The following is a 14,108-nucleotide window of genomic DNA, read 5'->3' on the forward strand; positions in this document are numbered from 1 at the left end:
AGCTGATATAAGCCATAATGTTTTTATTCTGTTTTCATCACAAGCTGACTGGCAGGCCTGTTGAGGTCCAGGAAAGTACCAACAACAGCTGTCATTTGGACTAGATGCATCTGTTGGCTCACAACCAGACCCACGTGTCCTAAGGTGCCTGATCATTTAATTAGGCCGCCACCTGGGACTGTAACTCACTTAATTCGTTCCAGTTAGATGTGGCATAATCAAATACATCATGTGTGTTTGTCATAAGAGTGGACTCTCTCGAGCTGATAGCTCGCTACAATGTGCAAATAGTGAGTAAAATTGCACAGCAATTAGTGGGAGTTAGAAATCCGAGGGTCACAGAAAATGATCAGCACTTAGAATTTTCCATCTTTGTCGAAAATGTCTGATTAAGGACACTAATTAGAATGCAAAAATGAACTTGCTTAGTGCTGACTTGCAGTTGGGTGGCTAAACACCCTTTTAAATCAATAAAGTAAATTGGGATGGGGCTGCAATTATTAGCTTGGTAACTATCTGAATAGAACGAGAGTCTGTGTAATGAAAGGTGGAAAACACATTTATAAGGCATGGGAAGGTTAATAAAAAAAATGTTTTGTTTTAATAACAAAAAAAATAATAATAATAATAATAAAAAAAAAAAAAAAAAAAAAAAAAAAACAGGTGAATAGATTTTTTAAATTAAATTAAAGTGACATTGTATTGTGACGAGAGAAAATAACTTGCCCAATTTCTTGCAATGTAGGATTTAGTAAAAACATGAAACTATGTAAATATCTAAAACCCAAAGCAAACTTTTTTACGTTTATGCTAGGGTATACTTATAGTGTATGGCACATATTTCATCATCAGCAAAGAAATGGATGAGCCAGTACAACAACAAAACTGCTGGAAATGGCAAACAACAATAAAGTAGGGTTATCAAGCTCACACTGAATCACATTGAATGCTTTTACTGTCCTTTCACAATAAAAGGCAACAATCCTACTTAATAAAGTCCTAGGTAAGATCTTTATTAGGCTTAAATTCACCTCAGGACCATTCATGAAGTTATTCAGCTCATTTATGCTTGGATCAAGCCAAAGAATAACCGAATAGCATCCCCTTCTGGCAGTGACCTTCAAGATGAGAAAAAAAAAAAAAAAAACAAAAACCATAAAACACACAGGTCAAGCAAAAACACCAATAATCCTGAATGTTCATCCAAGTCTCTATGCAGTCAGTAATTTTATCCCTTAAAACTCATATTTGATAATCAAAATGATATATTTAAATGTTTTTTTTTCCTTGAATAGCTTCATATCTTAAAATGGCTTGAATATAACCGTACAAATGTACCTCATTTACTAGACACAAAATCATGAATATGCAAATTAGCCCCTCCTCCAACCTGCTCCCTTTTTCCCACTTTCACTTGGTTAAATGAAGTAAAACGCTACACAATGGCAATACTGAATTCATTAAAGCAATATATGTTTGAACCAGTAAGCTGATTCCAAAAAAAGAAGAGGAAAAAAGGAAAAGCAGATTATACAAGGTTCATCTAAAAGTCTGTATGTATCAGAATGGTAATGCATTTTGCACATAACTCTCTACAAAGTCAGACATGTAACAGCAATTGATATCATTAGCCTTTGGCTTGACTACATTATTGAACAGCTAGTAATGTGTTGCTAATGTAACAACCCTTATGAAAATTAACTATGGTTTTATTACAGTAAAAGTGTAGTAACCATGCTTTTTTTTTTGGCATATTGATTACCATTTGTATAACCACAATTTTAATGGTTAAACTATGTTAGTGTAGCAAAACTATTCATTTGTGGTTACCATGGTTTTAATTATAGTTTTTGGTTTAATTTGTAGTAAAACCATGGGTTAATTTTCATAAGGGAAACCACATACCCATTTACCATCTTAGACAGCAAACGGTCTAAAAAAAAAAAAACAGCATTCTTAGGTAGAAACGCTTTGATAATGACACAGTAAAAATAGCCCCGTCCCTTAAATTGACAGGTTTGGGTGCACTGCAGTTTAAAGGAGAAAATGCCTCAGCAATGGTGTTGACTGATGAAATCTACACATGGTCTGAAAGCATATTAAAAAAACACCAGATAGACATGTAAACAACAATAAAAATCTTATTTTCACCTCAGGGGGTCTTGTTAAGCCTCTGCATGGTGGTGTTCCCTGTAAGAAGAGCTTTTATACAAGGTCTTTTTCATGGCATTCTCTGGATGGTCTCATTTAGCACTCTTTCACTCTTCCCACCGCAATCCTCCACAAACACAACCACACACTCCCTTTACCCACATGTAACTCTGCTCTCCCTCTCCCTCCCTCTCTATCCGGCACTCACATAACACCCCACACACAAGCATAAACCCCAATACAGCCATGCTCAGAACGAAAAGATGCACAATTGGTTTCGAGATGATGAGATAAATTCGTACATATCTATTGGATTCATAACGCCTCCGCTTATTAATCATTCCATCGATGGGAAGATGTTGCAGCACCCTTGCAGGTAATTAATCATTTTGTCAAAAGCGAGGCTTGTTATTCACTGCATGTGTGTTTTAAAGACATGTCAGGGAGCAGGGGGATTGCGGGCTCAGACGCAGCACAGCACTGGCCATGCACCATAGATACTGGTCAAAGCTCAGCGCTGGGTGTAATTATATACATCCCTAGCCATCTCAAGAGTAACAGTGCTGGTTTTCATGAGGCCCTGTGTGCTCGGAGGGCCTCTGTACTCTAGCAGTGCATGAGGAATGACCCTCTCCGCCCAGCATGGCATGCCACCGATTCTGGGTGGCGATGGAGGTCATGTCCTCATGCAGCAGTTTTGACAAAATGCCTGGAGTAAGTTGCTAATTCAGTCGCTGTGCTGGCCCATCTCCCTCCCTCCCTCCCTCCCTCTCTCACTGTCCCATCTCTTTTCTTTTCCTCTTTTCCATAATTTTATTTTTTATCTTAGATATATACATGCACTTAAGGTTATGAAACCTTCAGCTGAACAATGCTTCTGTGTAAGGATCCTGTACAGGCTCCAGGAAAAAAGAGTGAAGTCGGCACACATTTTTAATTTGTCCTGGCATTAGTGGGAGGTTTCGGTGACAGCTTCATTCGGTAGCTGTCATTCCAGTGTATAGGACATCTAGACCAGGATGTTGTCACATTGTAGGTCATATATGACTTGAAGAAAATCTCTTATTGTGACTCTGGGCTACTGAGGTGTCGTTATTCCTCAAGGTGAATAGACCTGGAAACCTTTGGAAATGGAAGGAAATTGCCATTTTTATCCATGTTTTGAGAGCATTTGCCAGACACACACACTTACACAGCATTTCAAAAAAAATTTCCCTCCAGAAATAATGGAGAGGGATAATATATGGCAACTTATTTGATTTGTTTGTATAATGGAGTGATTTAATACTGGCATGTGAATAAATGCATACATAAAAAAAAAAATTAATAATAATCATAAATAAAAAAAAAATACACTATTGATGGGGAACTAATGGCGCCCTTGATGTAAAACGTGCCTGTTTCTGTTCCCAGAGTATAGGAGGATCAAAAAAATATATGTTGTTATACGTTGTTATAAATATACAATGCAACATTTTAAAAACGATTAATGACCTCAAATCATCTATCATTGCAGGCTGCCTCCTCAAATCAAGTGAAGGTTAAGTACTGGTTGTCTCTCCAAAATAGACCTGAACCATTTTCTTCTAGTTTCTATTGCTTTATTTTTCCTTGAACTGGTTTTTCCGGCTTATCCTGGGGCTCACTTTCTTTCCCGCAGTCATCATCCAATCAGCATGCTTCACTGGAACTGAACGCTCAAACAAGTCAAAAAGGTCAGAGCAGATCTGACATAAAGAGAAGATCTCAGCTGTAGACACTTTAGTGCAGCTCCATTTTAACTGGGACTAAAACGCCTTTTTTTAACCTTGCATACCAGCAATCGGGTGAGAAACAAACAGGAGCAGAGCATAGCTTTATTCTCCAAATTCTCCAATCAAACAAGCTCAGTACAAGGCGCTAAATGTGCACCTCTATCCAGATGAAATGACAGTTTCCAGGCCAGGATAATGTTCAGAATGTGACAGTGGCAGAATCCCTCTTATCTGAGTTGTACAAAAGTGCTGATTTTTCTGCTCTGTGCCAGAATGAGAATTGCTTGAGATTTAAAGTTCACAGACCTTTGGATTTGTGGGATTTGTACCTTGCTTTACATGTATAAATATGTGGGAATACTATGCTGAATGGGAGATTTAGGCCCTCAAATAGAGATAAAAAAGAAAGGAAGTGAAAGTCTCGACAGGCAGCGTTTGTAAACTAGAGAACCATCACAGACCTATTCAGAGCTGTTTTGAGAAGGGATTAAAGTTCACTTTCATTCATTGTTGCATTAAAATCTGAAATTTGTTATCTATTCAGACATTTGTGACCATGGGGTCCTTCAATTTTTCCATTCCTCATTTGACTTTACTAACCAGCCTTGATTTGAGATCGCAAATTAAATTTAAAATGGATTTTTTACTAACAGGTTTACAGCACTCCATTATTTTCATTTTACAGTGGGCCATTCAAGCGTTACTAATGGCTGTGCAGTGATTTGGTACAAAGTAGAGCTCACTTGATAATAGCTGGTGAAAGTCTGGTCAAATGGTTGACATTTAAACTGACATTTATTAAGGCGAGTTTCCCAGCATCTCAGGAGGTACACCACAAGTCCTAACCAAGTGTTCGGCTCATCTTCCTGACTTAATGAAGGAATGTAAGTCCTGAGTTTGCTTTAACATATCTAAAAGGGATGATTTCTGCAGTTTTGTAACATCTTTGTATTGGAATCACAATAGGAATCATTTTATTTCAATGATAATGTTTTCTCCTGTCACTTTCAGACATAATGCACAGAATCCAATATATTGATACATATTCAGGTTATTTCCCAACTATTATTTGCACTTAAATTATATTTTTTGACATAACTATGTGTGCATCTGACCATTCAAGCACAATAAGCCATGAATTTAAACTGAATTTGTGGTCGCATGTTCTTTTGTGCTTTTGTGTGTGCATCACGGGGTCTCAGTCAGTGCAAGTATTGCATAGTTATTTTCATGGCTTTTTGCACTCAATAACACTTTTTCTCATATTTTTTTTCACTCATGCATGTTTCTTTATTGCTCTAAAGTTAACTTAAAATAGTCCCACAAATATATATTTACATCAAAATCTCCAACAATAATGTCTATATATTTTATATCAATTTCAGTTTTAGTTTTTGTTACTTCAAGATTATAAATATTATTTGTTTAACATGTTTTTGGTAACTACATTACGCTTATACATTATTTTATATTATTTGATAGTATTTATAACTAAAGGGGTGGTCACACAAAATTTCTTTGGACACTGCAACGGTTGTGATATGTTGTCACACTCTGCAGCGTCTTTTTTTTAAAACCATGAATTTAACATATACAAACATTAATGTAAAATATACAATCTACTCCAATGTTGCAAGTCTGCAAAGTTAAAGTTCTTTTCATTCAGCTAAGGGGTCATATGTTGAGATGTTTCAGTGTACTGTTGGTCTTCAGGTGATACGAATGTGCAGGTCAGAGTTCACCAAACTTGAACTTTTGCAGTTCAGTATAATGCAAGATGAGCTTGTGTTTCCAGGGTCCAGCATTTGCATTGCAGATGACTGGAAGTGAATGGAATATGAAGCTCTTTTATTCCAAATGACCAATAAAAAAACCATGTTTTTCTGACACATATAACAATGATATTAAAATAAGAAAAGACAAAATCTTTGTGTGTGGGTTTCCCATGTGCATTTGTGTTGTCTTGCTGGCCCAGAATCAGCTTGATATGCTCTCCCATATGATTGAGTTAATGAAGAAAATGGAGCAAAGAGGAGCTTCCAGATACATCAGGTTTCCTCAATATGGTGTTTTGCTAATCTCCCTAGCATTGCTTTTCATAAAAGCAAAACAACAGCCTCTAAACCACCACAGCTCCGAAAGTCTCAGCTGCGGCAGGCAGGTTCCCTCTCTGTCCTGCTCAATGACAAACCCATCTGGGAGGCAACCGAGCATTTTTTTAAAGGCTTCATTATATGATGAGAAATGTTTAAACTGCAGAAGTAAGCAGGCTCTGACGAACAGGGCCGCTTCACTCAACATAAAACAAATTGGCCATAACTCAAAAAACGCCGTGTGTCGTTATGCTAATCGTAAAGGCCAGGTAAAAACCAGGAAAAGTAATTTTTCATGACCACTATGTATAACGACCCAACGGATGTGGCTTTGCCCTGTGCATTACAATTCTGACATTGCCAGCCCTTAAAGAGAGAAAGACTGTGTGCTATTAGTCATAACCCTATTTCTGTCATGAAATCTCTCAGAGCGATTGGCATGGTAATGTACATGACAATGTTAATGTATTTTGGTCTTGAGGGAATAGATATTCTACGCTGCTGCTGCTGCTGCTGCTTCTGCGGCAGAACAAGTACTGAGACTTGCTACTGCCAATACATCCACAACATGCTGCTGTGAGCATGTAAGAAATATCGCTGCTGCAGATATAACATACATGAAATAAACCCTATATAGCATACATGAATCACCTCGTAGCAGATCTATACAGGTGGAGCTGGGGAAGGTGGAGGGTTTTTGAAGCAAACTGCAACTGCTACAGGAAGCTCTAGTCATATATTTGAATATTGAGCTGCGAGCTCATTGGCTACCGATACAGGAGATAACCAATCAGCTGTGCCATGTGATAATGATGTCATTAGGTCAGATTGAGTTAGACCTATCGGACTGCGCCATCTAAAGGTTTCATGCCAGAACTCTGTATTTAGTCTGGGTCCAGTTCACAGGCTTTTACATATCCCAGCGTGTCATGTGTGCAGTCTTTGGTGCCAGACCATGGAAAAAAGCTTCAAGCAAATAGCGCAAATACAAATACGGATGCAAATACGATGCACCATCTGGCCAAGGCTGTGATATCCATGATTCATTTGTTTTTAGAGTGACTGGGCATACATTTAGACGCAACAAGCCAGTCGTTAACATTGGTGATTTTTTACTCTGAATCTTGTCGGCGACAGCACAGGAATACATTACTCTTGCTGGAACACTCCTGGAGGCGAGTTCAGTACAGTGTGACAGCACGCTCAGACACATGATAGAGATAGAGAGGGAGTACATAGGGAGGGGAGCGATACGGCTATTCCCAGCATTAAGCCGAGGGCTTTTAATTGGAATGTGCCCTGGAATGCCCTGAGGGTGAGTGATGAATGAATGAGATGGCTCAGGTCTCCCCAATACAGGTTGAGTCAGCACTACTTTAGCTGCATGAAAACACTTAATGGCTCCATAACATTGCAGGCCAGCTGAATTTCCCATTGGCTTTGTTCTATGATGCTGAAGACCGATATCTCGCTTTGCCAGCATTCGGCCAAAGCTCTTGTTGTGCCAGAATGCCAGGATTGTTTTATTTTATCACTTTAATTTTCCTGTTTTTATATGCTTCTCTCTCTGAGGACAGTTATTTATCATGGGCCCTGCTGAGAGGGAAAAGCACAACAAAGCACCAACTCAGAGATGGGGAATGATTTATCGCCTCTAGCGTTGTTCTACTTCTTCCTCACCGGAGCTGAACACAGAAAAATTCACCCCTCCATTGCTGTCGGCAAGATTTAGGCCCCCCGCAGGACCCCAAAGCAATCCCATTGGCTGATGATTTTTGGTTATTCTCTTCATGCCTGATCGGAAAGCTGACAACATCACTTGATGATAGTCTTAACCAAGAAATTTGTGTGTTTTTGCAATTACGGTATTTTAGATCATTATGAGACAGCACATAACTAAAGCAACAAATGGTCAAATATTTATCTTTCTTATGTTTTTCAGTTAGCAATATAATTGCTAACCACATAGTGTCCCTTCATTTCCTAAGGTTTGTGCTCCTTAGCATGCTTCATTTAGCCTACTAAGCTAACATATCCAGTTTATATTGGGTTCATATTAGCATGTCAAAAAATAATACTATATAATAATACTACTAATAATAATTTTGTGCTATATAGTAAAAATGAAGATGGTACAACTGAACATAGATAAAAGATAATGTCAAAATTAATATTAATAACACACACACACACCACACACACACACACACACATTGTGTGTATTTTAATAAACATAAATAATAAATAATGTAATAAATAAATATGTAATTAATAAAATATAATATAATAAATTACATTAAGTATGATTTTAAATTGCAAATAATATTTCACAACATTACTGTTTTTTTTCTATGTATTTTTGATCAAAATAAATGCAGCCTTGATGAGCATAACAAAAATTCTTTTAAAAAACATTCTTACTGATCCCAAACTTTTGAAAGGCATATATATATAATATATATATATATATATTATACAACACACACACACACATTGATATTATATTATATATATACTAATATTAAAAGATTATACTATTATTATTATTATTACTATTATTATATTATTAATAAATTTGTTGGTGTTGTTGTGTTGTTGTGGTTGTTGTTATTAGCACAACAATAGTCACTGAAATATCCAAAGCTAACTATTCATTATGGTATAAAAATATAATAATAATAATAATAATAATAATAATAAACATACATTTAATAATAATAATAATAATAATAATAATTGGAAAAATAATAGCATCAGCAATATTAAAAACAAATTAATATAATATAATCATTATAATAGTACACTATTTGTAAAATATATGGCAAATAAATATACTATTTCTGCTACAACAACAACAAAATAAAGCAGTATAGGCTGGTATGCTGGTCTGTCTTTCTGCATTTAGAAGGGTTGGGGTCGAACTTGAGAGAGCATCTCGAAGGATCAGCTAAACCCCCAAGCAAACCATCTAGGTTAATTGTTTTTTTTTTTTTTTTTTTTTTTTTTTTATCTTTAATATTGTTCAGTACAGTTTAATTTTAATTTACTTGCAATATTAGTATAAAATACATAAGCACGAAGATCTGACAATATTTTCTGATCAGGCATTACAACCAGCTACCTTTTGGAGTCCAAATTGGACCATCGCATTAACGCAAGAGGATCCACGCTTGCACAACACGGCAGTTTCCTCCCTCATCTAGTACCATCTACTTGGTCAATTTCACGATCCAGCCTATGCTAAGACATAATTCGAGTGGAGGAGGGCTGTCCATCCATCTGATGATGCGGTGCAAGGTCCCAGGGAGGTGGGTATCAGTTCAATTCACTCGCCTATTGGAACAAAGCGGGCAGAATCCATATGATACACTCCTGCCATGCGACTAGACTGGGTAATTGGTTGCTAAGGGGGCCCCATCCTCTTTCCAGTCAGGGCACTGCAATCGCTATCAGTTGACAACCCATGTGAACCCCGCCTCAGCGCAGTACAGCAACCACCCAAAAACTGCCCCGGGGAGAAACTATGGACGATCCTACAGAAATAAATAAAAAAAAGCACCGAGTATCTAGGGGATCAGAACATATACCAGGTGGCATCTACACCAGTGGAAAAGACGGGAACTCCAGTAAAGTTTACTAGCATTGCACCTAAACCACAAAGCCCCTGGAAAGCCTCTGTAACATTATATGGTTCCTACGCATGGGGTTCTGTGCATGATTCAGCGGTTTGCAAACAATATGGCCCTGTTAGACTATTCACAAGTGACATTCTTTTGGGCTCTTGGGATGCCTTCAAATTGCCGCAGTGAGTCCAGAAGGGAAGCATTGTAGGGAATGCGGAAATAGATGGGAGTGGCCCTAGAAGGCCGGGTAGAATAATGTGTAGGATGGGCATTTCTTTTAACTTGAAGTGGTGTGTTGAGGATGCAAATGACATTTAAAATATATGCATAAGCTTGAGAAAATCGCTAAACTGAATCCTATTGATTTCTAAACTCAGTCCGCACCTATACCATATGTCGTAAAAAAAAACCGTTGAGAGGCTAGAGTGATCCTGCCCTTGCAATCTGAATAGGACAACTGTCCTACTACAGCATATCATCCGGAACTGCAAGTTGAGCTTAATACAGTACATGTGTCTGATTTTGATACCACTACACGTACAGTCTATTCAAGAGGCCTCAATGGGTTGCATATAAACAGCACTCTTCATATTGAAGCACCACAGGGACTGGCCTTGACTCGGCTACAAGAGGAGATTGACGCAACCTTTCAACTAAGCTAAATATTGGCACACAAAAGTTGGGGCCCCAAAATAGTATGTTTTTCAGCTTTTGATTTTGATGGTTTATTTTTTATAAATTTTCAGTGAATTAAATATAAACTGTTATTATTATAGATTTCATTTAAAAAAACATAGTAATAAATACATTGGTAACATCTTTATTTATAACTGCACACTATTAATCATTAATTTAAGCTTAGTAAACAGATAATTTATAATTTATAAAGCATCTATGGGGGGTAGACATTAATAAGTAGTTATAAATACAGATATAAAATGCTGTATTCTGATTTAAAAGCATATCTATAATGTGTTTAATACAACTTTTATTGTCATACTTTATTCATGATCCAACTTTATGCATGTCTCAATGAAGTATAGCATTATTTAGAAAAACCAGTTATTGAGGAGTTGTCAGTGATTCATAAGATCACACGAAATTGTAAGTCAAGGAGTAAATTAAGGTAGTTATAAAGCAAATCGTAGTGGTCAGTTAACTATTATGTGAGCTCATCTAAGAGTGAGGACTAGTTATGCCTTGTTAAAGCATTTATAAATGGATATTAAAGCGCTACAGTTGATCTTCCCAAACAGGGAAAGGAGGAAACCAAACACACAACAGGTTGATACAGACACATAGAATATTAACAGCCTGTAAATCTCATTTGTAAATGCTTTAATAAGGCAATAACATAGTTCTTCACTTTAGCATGAGCTCACAAAAATAGTTAAACTAACAACTACATATGTTTTTATAACAACCTGAATTAACACTGAATTACAGTCCGAAATAGAGAAAATACATGTTAAATAAACCATTTATTAACCACTCTAAGTAAACTAACTCTATGTCTGAATAATAAGATGTATTAATGCTACATTTTAAATAGTTTAATTATTCATTTCACTTACAATTTCTAAGTGGATCTTATTGAACCACTTGACAATACTCTCTTTATAACTGGTTGTGTAAATAATGCTTATACTTCATTGAGAACTAGATTTAAATGATCATTAGCTCGAAGGTATGAAAACAACACAATTATTACCATCATGACATCTCATCACGGGTATACCGTCTCTTTATTGCCAGAGGCCGAAGACGTGTGCATAAGTGATAAAGCATGATATATCTGTATCTTTATAAATGCTATTAATGGTCTATTAATGCTTTTTAAATGATGTAAATTAACTGTTTCCTAAGAGCACTTAAACTAATGCGTAATAGCGTGCAGTTATTATAAAGTGTTACCAATACTTTTCTCTTGCCCCATGGATTACCAAAACCACTCACGGTTTGTGTGGTTTCGGTATACTCTTGTAACATGCATCTTATTTAATACAAAAAATACAATTAGAAAAAGAGTATATTGTGAAATATTATTACAAATGAATATAGCTACTTCTCTTTTGGAATCTCGTTTTACAATATAATTTATGTTCTGTGATCAAAGCTGAACTTTCAACAATTCAATTACTCAAGTCTTTCAGTTGTTCACATGATACTTCAAAACACCATTCTAATTATATGATTTGCTTACTTAAAAAAAGAAAGAGTTACTATGATAGTCACACATATATAACTGCTTTAATAGTTTTTTTGTGTGGAAAACCTGCATATAGTTTTTCAAGTCCTATGAGGAATGGTAGAAAAGTTCAAATTTTTCATGCTCCTGTTCCGAATAAGTGTTTTTTTTTAAATACAAAAGAATATCAATCTATTTGCACAATAAGTTTTAAACAAGTAGGTGTTTTCCACACGTGTTGCACTGCCTAGTTATAATGCCTTATCTTCAATGTACAATGTTTCTATTTGTTTTATTTTTATTTTTTTACCAAAAATAAGAAATCTTAAGAGGCAGCCCTTCTTAAGTTGCCTACTTTTTGATACAGTCTTCATTGTGTACTAACTTTTGTGTATAAGTATATACTTTCAACTCAATGTGAGCTCAGCATCTTTTCCATAAAACATACTACAATACAATACCATAAAAATCGACATACAAGAACTTAACTACTAAAGTATAATGTTTCCTGGACCAAACTCCTAAACTTTTGTCTACTTCAAAAATGGATGATGTCACAGCTTTACAGACAAAAAACCCCATTTTATCAAATCTTATTATGCTTTAACACAAATCTAGTTTAAATGTTTGTGCATCAGAACAGCTTTTTTTTAAAGGAAAAATTTTTTACCCCTTAGTCATAAATTGTATAAAATTTAAAGGCCACAAAGTACACTGAACCTCGAATAGTCCTTTAAAATTCATGCTGGTTTTCTTAAACACAGAGAGGGGGAAAAGAGCTGGTTGGCTCTTTAAAGCAGGGAATACGGAGACCATCCATAAAAAACAATGACCACTGTGAAGTCCAAATTACATAAGTTTGCCACTTTTATGCGTGTCATGTGTAAAAATACGGGGCCTGTTATTTATTTTTAATCTTTGTATACAGCCCCATGGGGTTGTCTGAACCACCCTAAGATATCCATTGGCTGAGAAATCATCTTCTGTTTGCGCAGTGGTAGAAATCATGATTGTGAAAAGAACTCGTGAAAAGCCTGCTCCCCTCCCTATTTTATCTCCCCCGATTCCCATTTTTTCCCTCTTCACTTTTCAGACGGGGCCCAAACCCTCTCACTTAGCTTTTTTCCTAACCCCGTTATTCTGTCTAATATAATGAGTCTAGATAAAAACCCCTTTAACCCAAAAAGGGGCATGAAAGTTTCCCATTTATTTCACTAAAATAAAAACCTTTTCTCCATATTTTAACAATAGCAATAGTTTCAACAATTCCTTTTATAATGAAACAAAGTAACATCTTATGCTTTCTTAGTTAGCACTAAACCCAATGCCTTCCGGCTCCCCAGTCTGTTTTTTCCCTCAACATTTAATTTCCAAAGTTACATTGTGCCCTTGAAAAAAGCTCATCATCATTAGTCTAGACTACATTTGCCCCAACACCTCTTGCTCTTTTGGGTTTTCCTCAAATAATGGTGCCTTCCTTGTTTTCTTCCCAACTCAATAAAGTCCGGGGGTCCCGGGCCCCTCTCTTTCCCCAATTAATCACACATTTTTTTGGAATGCCCCCCGAAGCTGTAATTCAAATTGTTTTCTCGGAATTTAAAAAAGGGTGGTTTAGTAGCTCACTAAGATCATTGAGCCCTGTAAATTTCCAAAAGGAAAATCAAACCCGGGGTTTTAAAAGAATGAATCGATGAAGATCTAAAAGGAAATCTCCACTGTAGGCCTTGAAAAAAAACTCCCAACGGGCCCCAAAAACTCTCCACTGCCAGTGTTGGCCACTACTAAAAAGGCAGCTTGGAAAAAACCCCCCAAATTTGCCATTTAAGGGGTGTTTCTTTTGGGGGAAAACCCTCTGTTAAAAGGCTCCCGACCATTTGAAAAAGGTGGCGGGGATGCCTTGTGTATGCAAAATGATGTTCTCAAGTCTCATGTGGTTCCCATTTTAAACCCCGCTAAAAGGTGACAGAGTTTTTTTGCATTCTGCCAAAAGTACTCAACAAAAAATCCGAAACCATAGTAAAACCCTTTGCCACCTTATTCCATCTGCTTTTCAATTTGCTGTAAAGATCCCGAACTCCGGGCCCACAAACAAAAAAAACCTGCCCTCCCCCTACCCCATAACCCTCAAATGGCAGCCTGTGACATTAACATTTACTGTGGCCCTGAAATTAAAATAAAAGTTTTTAACGTGCTTTAGCGGGCCCTACTTTGTTTTCACTTCGGGGGGTGAAAAGAGACATGGAAAAAAATACTATTCAGGAGTGGGTTTGGATAAAATTTTTCCCTGTGTTTTTGAATG

The sequence above is a fragment of the Cyprinus carpio genome, chromosome A14, assembly GCF_018340385.1.
Source record: "Cyprinus carpio isolate SPL01 chromosome A14, ASM1834038v1, whole genome shotgun sequence".
Taxonomy (NCBI): Eukaryota; Metazoa; Chordata; class Actinopteri; order Cypriniformes; family Cyprinidae; genus Cyprinus; species Cyprinus carpio.